Source organism: Delphinus delphis, chromosome 8, assembly GCF_949987515.2.
Source record: "Delphinus delphis chromosome 8, mDelDel1.2, whole genome shotgun sequence".
NCBI lineage: Eukaryota > Metazoa > Chordata > Mammalia > Artiodactyla > Delphinidae > Delphinus > Delphinus delphis.
In genome coordinates this window covers 16,203,104-16,212,538 of record NC_082690.1, presented here as the reverse complement: position 1 = coordinate 16,212,538, position 9,435 = coordinate 16,203,104, and positions in this window count along the sequence as shown.

Here is a 9,435-nt window from a genome sequence, read left to right as displayed (position 1 = left end):
CTCTATTCTAAGAGGAAATCGGCGACCCCAAAAAGACTCTGAATCTAGTCACCAACCTCAAGACACACAGAGCCACACCCAAACCATTTTCAAACAAATTCTAAGAAGTGTGCAAAAATCTGATAAATAGAAGATACCCATTTTCAGTCTTAAGTACTCAAGTGCACCACTAGAACTCTGTGTGAATGAATAGAGAAGCAATGATTTAACATAAAAAGCATTAAGTTTTTAAAAAATTATCTTCCCAGATCAGACATTCCATTAACTAATTCTTTGATATTTGGGAAACCACTCAGTCTCCCCAGGCCTCATTTTTAACATTAAAGGGTCAGACTTTTTCCCCCTAGTTAATATAGCACCACACTAGAAATCAGGAGTGGATACTCAATAAACTAGAGAAGGTTATATGCCAGGCACTGTCTGAGCGCTCTGCACATTAACCAATTTAATTCTCACAACCCCCTATGAGGTTTTACAAATGAGGAAACTGAGGCACGGATTGGTGAAGTGACTTGCCTAATAACACAGAGCAAGTGGTAGGCCAGGATTCAAACCCGGGCATTCTGGATCAGAGCCTGTCTCTTTACTAGCCTGTACTGCTCTTCCATGTGTGTGAAAGTAGTCAATGTTTTACAGCAAAGCTTCCCTGAACTTCATTTACCAAAACAAGATTAATCTGCTCCCCCTGACTGAATGCTCTTCCCATCCCCTTCCCCTTGTTAACTCCTGTTCATCTTTCATATCTGAAATTAAATGTCATTTCCTCAGGAAAACCTCTCCTGAACCACCCTTCCGAGGGCAGACCCTAGCCACATGTTTTAATAGTACCATTTCTCTTTCCTTTAGGGCATTTGTCACAACTTCTAATTATCTATTTACTTATATGCTTGTTTGATTAAAGTCTTGCGCTCCACCCTCACCCCCACGAGGCCAAGAGCTGTGGCTATGGGCCAGTGCATCTCCAACACCAGCGCAGAGTAAGACCCAGAGTGGGAGCCTAGGGACCACTCATCAGATGAACTAATAACACCTAACCAGGCCAAGAACACTAGTCAAATTTGAAGATTCCTAGTTAGTTGGCAAATATTCAGAAATTCCTATCATATAATACAGATAGATAGATATTACACACACATATATATATAGTTCAGAATTTTATCATTCAGATATATAATTCAGTATACATATATATTAATCTCAGTCTCTAAAAACCTAACCAAAGCATTCAGATGCACCTTCAGCACCTTGATAGACTCCAATTGAATCCTCAACTCAGCCTGCTTCCTTTCCCGGATACTGACTTATCTCTTCACCAGCATGTTCTTGAGATAATTCTGCATAGTAAATTATCTCACATGTTGGCCAAATGTTTAGACCTGAGCTTATGGCTCTTTCACAATATAACTCTTGGCAAATACTTTCTATCACTCCTGGGGAGTTGTAAGTATCAGGACCCCCTTTTCCCCAGTGTAGGGGAATTGTTGTCCTTGGCACAATTATAACAGAAAAAAAGATCTTCAGAAAAGAGACTCATGACAATGAGACTACAACACAGGATGTGGAAATGACCCCCAAATATTACAATATTACAAGACAAAATAAGGGAGAGGCATTCTCTCTCTCAGTCAAAGCATTTGCCCCTAGTGAGGACAAGCAACCACTGAGCACACAGACAACCTCATTGCCCTCCCTCACTCAGGCAGCTGCTCTACCTGCAAGGCTAAGTCCCCTCAATTTACACATCACTGTGTACCTCCAGGATTTTGGATGTTTTTAGGTATACGAGTCCACATAACCACTCTGAGGCATGAACCTCTTAAAATGCATCCTTGTTTTTCCTTCCAAGACCATTTAGTACAGACTGGTAGGTTACATGGCTTCTTATAATACAGTCTCAGTTACATCGGTCAACCCTGTACTTGAAGGGGACCTTGAGAGTCATTACTCCTGCTCTCTCCTTTAGAATGGGTTCTATCTAAACCATCCTACTTCATCTTTCCTGAGATCAGGGCTATGCAGAGGGTGTGGCAAGTATAGACAACAGCCTAGCTCTCTAGGGAGGTTTAACTTCCTGACTTCTTAAGGTTAAATATTGGCCTGTCTAGGACTGGGAGAAGAGAAACAGTGCAGGAAGAGTTCTGCCATGAGTCCAAGGACAGCTAGTCACAGCTCTACCCGAAGCCACAGGCAACTTAAAAGCTAAAGCCTTGAAGAAGGAGTAGGAACCATTTAAAGATGCGTAGAGCAGGTGATAAACTAAGATGTGATGTGAGAAAACGTGTAAGAAGGAGGAAGCAACACAGTTGAGTTTGAGAGTCTTCTGCTGACTAAGGACAAATCTGATGTGAGTTCATTTTGAGATTTGAATGAAGATCGTAGTGTAAGGTGGTTGCTGAACTCAAGCTGTGTTAAACTGCCTGACTGCCCTGCTTCATTGTTTGTAACTAGAGCCGTGTGGCTGACAGAGTCTTTGTGCTCTGATCGGGTGTCAGGCCTGTGCCTCTGAGGTGGGAGAGCCAAGTTCAGGACACTGGTCCACCAGAGACCTCCCGGCTCCACATAATATCAAACGGCGAAAGCTCTCCCAGAGATCTCCATCTCAACTCTAAGACCCAGCTCCACTCAATGACCAGCAAGCTATAGTGCTGGACATCCTATGCCAAACAAATAGCAAGACAGGAACACAACCCCACCCATTATCAGAGAGGCTGCCTAAAATCATAATAAGGTCACAGACACCCCAAAAGACACCACCGGATGCAGTCTTGCCCACCAGAAAGACAAGATCCTGTGTCATCCAGCAGAACACAGGCACCAGTCCCCTCCACCAGGAGGCCTACACAACCCATTGAACCAAGCTTACCCACTGGGGGAAGACAACAAAAACAACGGGAACTACGAACCTGCAGCCTGGGAAAAGGAGACCCCAAACACAGTAAGCTAAGCAAAATGAGAAGACAGAGGAACACACAGCAGATGAAGGAGCAAGGTAAAAACCCACCAGACCAAACAAATGAAGAGGAAAGAGGCAGTGTACCTGGAAAAGAATTCAGAGTAATGATAGTAAAGATGATCCAAAATCTTGGAAATAGAATGGACAAAAGGCAAGAAACATTTAACAAGGACCTAGAAGAACTAAAGAGCAAACAAACAATGATGAACAACACAATAAATGAAATTAAAAATTCTCTAGAAGGAATCAATAGCAGAATAACTGAGGCAGAAGAACGGATAAGTGACCTGGAAGGTAAAATAGTGGAAATAACTACCACAGAGCAGAATAAAGAAAAAAGAATGATAAGAATTGAGGACAGTTTCAGAGACCTCTGGGACAACATTAAATGCACCAAAATTCAAACTACAGGAGTTCCAGAAGAAGAAGAGAAAAAGAAAGGGACTGAGAAAATATTTGAAGACATTATAGTTGAAAACCTCCCTAATAAGGGAAAGGAAATAGTCAATCAAGTCCAGGAAGTGCAGAGAGTCCCATACAGGATAAATCCAAGGAGAAACATGCCAAGACACATATTAATCAAACTATCAAAAATTAAATACAAAGAAAAAATATTAAAAGCAGCAAGGGAAAAGCAACAAATAACAAACAGGGGAATCCCCATAAGGTTAACAGCTGATCTTTCAGCAGAACCCCTGCAAGCCAGAAGGGAGTAGCAGGACATATTTAAAGTGATAAAAGAGAAAAACCTACATCCAAGATTACTCTACTCAGCAAGGATCTCATTCAGATTCGATGGAGAAATTAAAATCTTTACAGACAAGCAAAAGCTAAGAGAATTCAGCACCACCAAACCAGCTCTACAACAAATGCTAAAGGAACTACTCTAGGCAGGAAACACAAGATAAGGAAAAGACCTACAATAACAAACCCAAAACAATTAAGAAAATGGTAATAGGAACATACATATCGATAATTACCTTAAATGTAAATGGATTAAATGCTCCAACCAAAAGACTGGCTGAATGGATACAAAAACAAGACCTGTATATATGCTGTCTACAAGAGACCCACTTCAGACCTAGGGACACATACAGACTGAAAGTGAGGGGATGGAAAAAGATATTCCATGCAAATGGAAATCAAAAGAAAGCTGGAGTAGCAAATTTCATATCAGACAAAATAGTCTTTACAAGGGACAAAGAAGGACACTACATAATGATCAAGGGATCAATCCAAGAAGAAAATATAACAATTGTAAATATTTATGCGCCCAACATAGGAGCACCTCAATACTTAAGGCAAATGCTAACAGCCATAAAAGGGGAAACTGACAGTAACACAATCATAGGAGGGGACTTTAACACCCCACTTTCACCAATGGACAGATCATCCAAAATGAAAATAAATAAGGAAACACAAGCTTTAAATGATACATTAAACAAGATGGACTTAATTGATATTTAAAGGACATTCCATCCAAAAACAACAGAATACACTTTCTTCTCAGGTGCTCATGGAACATTCTCCAGGATAGATCATATCTTGGGTCACAAATCAAGCCTTGGTAAATTTAAGAAAATTGAAATTGTATCAAGTATCTTTTCCGACCACAATGCTATGAGACTAAACATCAATTACAGGAAAAAATCTGTAAAAAATACAAAACATATGGAGGCTAAACAATACACTAGTAAATAACCAAGAGATCACTGAAGAAATCAAAGGGGAAATCAAAAAATACCTAGAAACAAATGACAATGAAAACACGATGACCCAAAACCTTTGGGATGCAGCAAAAGTAGTTCTAAGAGGGAAGTTTATAGCAATACAATCCTACCTCAAGAAACAACAAACATCTCAAATAAACAACCTAACCTTACACCTAAAGCAATTAGAGAAAGAAGAACAAAAAAACCCAAAGTTAGCAAAAGGAAAGAAATCATAAGATCAGATCAGAAATAAATGAAAAAGAAATGAAGGAAACAATAGCTATGATCAATAAAACTAAAAGCTGGTTCTTTGAGAAGATAAACAAAATTGATAAACCATTAGCCAGACTCATCAAGAAAAAAAGGAAGAAGACTCAAATCAATAGAAGTAGAAATGAAAAAGGAGAAGTAACAACTGACACCGCAGAAATACAAAGGATCATGAGAGATTACTACAAGCAGCTATATGCCAATAAAATGGACAACCTGGAAGAAATGGACAAATTCTTAGACAGGCACAACCCTCCAAGACTGAACCAAGAAGAAATAGAAAATATAAACAGACCAATCATAAGCCCTGAAATTGAGGCTGTGAATAAAAACCTTCCAAAAAACAAAAGTTCAGGACCAGATGGCTTCACAGGCAAATTCTATCAAACATTTAGAGAAGAGCTAACACCTATCCTTCTCAAACTCTTCCAAAATATAGCAGAGGGAGGAACACTCCCAAACTCATTCTACCAGGTCACCATCACCCTGATACCAAAGCCAGACAAAGATGTCACAAAGAAAGAAAACTACAGGCCAATATCACTGATGAACATAGATGCAAAAATCCTCAACACAATACTAGCAAACAGAATCCAACAGCACATTAAAAGGATCATACACCATGATCAAGTGAGGTTTATCCCAGGAATACAAGGATTCTTCAATATACACAAATCAATCAATGTGATAAGCCATATTAACAAAGTGAAGGAGAAAAACCATATGATCATCTCAATAGATGCAGAAAAAGCTTTTGACAAAATTCAACACCCATTTATGATAAAAACCCTCCAGGAAGTAGGCATAGAGGGAACTTACCTCAACATAATAAAGGCCATATATGACAAACCCACAGCCAACATCGTTCACAATGGTGAAAAACTGAAACCATTTCCTCTAAGATCAGGAACAAGACAAGGATGTCCACTCTCACCACTATTATTCAACATAGTTTTGGAAGTTTTAGCCACAGCAGTCAGAGAAGAAAAGGAAATAAAAGGAATCCAAATCAGAAAAGAAGAAGTAAACCTGCCACTGTTCACAGATGACATGATACTATACATAGAGAATCCTAAAGATGCTACCAGGAAACTACTAGAGCTAATCAATGAATTTGGTAAAGTAGCAGGATACAAAATTAATGCACAGAAATCTCTTGCATCCCTATAAACTAATGATGAAAAATCTGAAAGATAAATTAAGGAAACACTTCCATTTACCACTACAACAAAAAGAATAAAATACCTAGGAATAAACCTACCTAAGGAGACAAAAGACCTATATGCAGAAAACTATAAGACACTGATGAAAGAAATTAAAGATGATACAGACAGATGGAGAGATATACCACTTTCTTGGATTGGAAGAATCAACATTGTGAAAATGACTGTACTGCCCAAAGCAATCTACAGATTCAATGCAATCCCTATCAAACTACCACTAGCTTTTTTCACAGAACTAAAACAAAAAATTTCACAATTTGTACGGAAACACAAAAGACCCCAAATAGCCAAAGCAATCTTGAGAAAGAAAAACGGAGCTGGAGGAATCAGGCTTCTGGACTTCAGACTATGCTACAAAGCTACAGTAATCAAGACAGTATGGTACTGGCACAAAAACAGAAATATATCTCAATGGAACAGGATAGAAAGCCCAGAGATAAACCCATGCACATATAGTCACCTTATTTTTGATAAAGGAGGCAAAAATATACAATGGAGAAAAGACAGCCTCTTCAGTAAGTGGTGCTGGGAAAACTGGACAGCTACATGTAAAAGAATGAAATTAGAACACTCCTTAACACCATACACAAAAATAAACTCAAAATGGATTAAAGTCCTAAGTGTAGGGTCAGAGACTATGAAACCCTTAGAGGAAAACATAGGCAGAACACTCTATGACATAAATCACAGCAAGATCCTTTTTGACCCACCTCCTAGAGAAATGGAAATAAAAACAAAAATAAACAAATGGGACCTAATGAAACTTAAAATCTTTTGCACAACAAAGGCAACCATAAACAAGACAAAAAGACAACCCTCAGAATGGGAGAAAATATTTGCAAATGAAGCAACTGACAAAGGATTAATCTCCAAAATATACAAGCAGCTCATGCAGCTCAATAGCAAAAATAAACAATCCAATCCAAAAATGGGCAGAAGACCTAAATAGACATTTCTCCAAAGAAGATATACAGATGGCCAACAAACATATGAAAGGATGCTCAACATCACTAATCATTAGAGAAATGCAAATCAAAACTACAATGAGGTATCAGCTCACACCAGTCAGAATGGCCATCATCAAAAAATCTACAAACAATAAATGCTGGAGAGGGTGTGAAGAAAAGGGAACCCTCTTGCACTGTTGGTGGGAATGTAAACTGATACAGCCACTATGGAGGACAGTATGGAAGTTCCTTAAAAAAAATAGAATACCATATGACCCAGCAATCCCAGTCCTGGGCATATACCCTGAGAAAACCAATTCAAAAAGAGACATGTACCACAATGTTCACTGCAGCTCTATTTACAATAGCCAGGACATGGAAGCAACCTAAGTGTCCATCGACAGATGAATGGATAAATATGTGGCATATATATACAATGGAATATTATTCAGCCATAAAAAGAAATGAAATTGAGATATTTGTAGTGAGGTAGATGGACCTAGAGTCTGTCATACAGAGTGAAGTAAGTCAAAAAGAGAAAAACAAATACTGTATGCTAACACACATATATGGAATCAAAAAAAAAATTGTTCTGAAGAACTTAGGGGCAGGACAGGAATAAAGGCGCAGACATAGAGAATGGAATTGAGGACACAGGGAGGGGGAAGGATAAGCTAGGACGAAGTGAGAGAGTGGCATGGACATATATACACTACCAAACGTAAAATAGAAAGCTAGTGGGAAGCAGACACATAGCACAGGGAGATCAGCTCGGTGCTTTGTGACCACCTAGAGGGGTGGGATAGGGAGGATGGGAGGGAGACAGAAGAGGAACGAGATATGGGGATATACGTATATGTATAGCTGATTCACTTTGTTATAAAGCAGAAACTAACACACCATTGTAAAGCAATTATACTCCAATAAAGATGTTAAAAAAAAAAAGCTAAAGCCTTATCACCATCATCATCATTATCATTATCATTTACTCTTTCATTAAGAGCAAACCTTACTCCTTTTTTCTCTAAGCATCTTAACACAAGTTACTCTACACTACAGAAAGGAAACGTGTCCCCATTAGACTACCTTATGGCAGTCCTCCTGCAGAAATTGACAGCTCTGTGATTGTGGCCTCACAATCCAAAAGGATTGCCATTAAATGAATACTTTTAGAACCAGCCTTCTTCTGAGTGAGAAAAGTTCAAGTCGCTGTTTAAGAAATACAAAGAAACTGCTTACCCAAGATGAGGAATGCCAGGAGAAGCAATGCACTGAGCTCTCCCACAACTGCAATTGCCAAGTCCAACTGAAGACACTTCTGCCTGCACAGAAGTTCAAGCTCAGAGCAAACCAATGCGTGCATTCTGAGTTGGCTGCAGAGACACAAACAGGAACCTTTAAATCAAGGTTCTTGTTTCAGTCATCTGGCCTATTACCCACTTGTTATTTACACTTTCATTCTAAAATGAGGTAACAAATTCACCTTACTGAGGAGAGCCTCATGTTCCAGACCTCTGCAGGTGTCATCTCCCCTTCTAGATTACAAACTCTCCAAGGGTGGGATCTCAAATGGTCCCAGGCAAACATGCTGAGAAAGAAATCAGCCTCTTGCAAACAAAATAAATTTAAGATTAACACAAAACATTTTGCTCTGTATCTAAAATATAGCAACCTTTCATTTTTTTTCTCTCAACACAGAGGGGCAATATAGCCAATCACTCAATCTCTGCTTCCAAAGATGTGCCTGCCCAGTCCTCCAACTCACCACCTAGGCATGTCAGTTTCCACTGACCATGTGATATCAGCATTTCTAGAATACAACAAGCATCTTATTCCCCCAGAGAATACTGTGGGTGACTAGATAAAAACTCAAAGCTTCTTCACGTTGAGCTATCTTTTGCTTTTAAGTTGCCACTTGAAAATATGTGTTCTCAGTGTACGCTCCTTCAACCTTGCCTGCACTGGCTTGCCTCACACGTGGGCATACTTGGTTTTTGGAACTTGTCCTGTATCATTTGAAAAGCTGTTGAATGCTTGCTCTTTACCAGGGCTATGCTACATGGTTCTTGAAAACTGGTGTGCTGATAAGTCAGCAATTGAGTAAATACCCCCACCATGGCCTATTTCAAGCTACCAACACTTTAACAATTGGCCTGCAAAATTCCTAAAAATTTAACAATCAGCTCTTATGGTGTGAGCTGGCTGCAGCACCCCTTGGAATCTATGCAGATTCTTGCTGGGGTACGGCTCAGTCATGAATGGTTACTTGATGCTGAAAACCACAAACCACCCCCCTTCTCTTTCACAGGACAGCTCTCATCTAATATGTA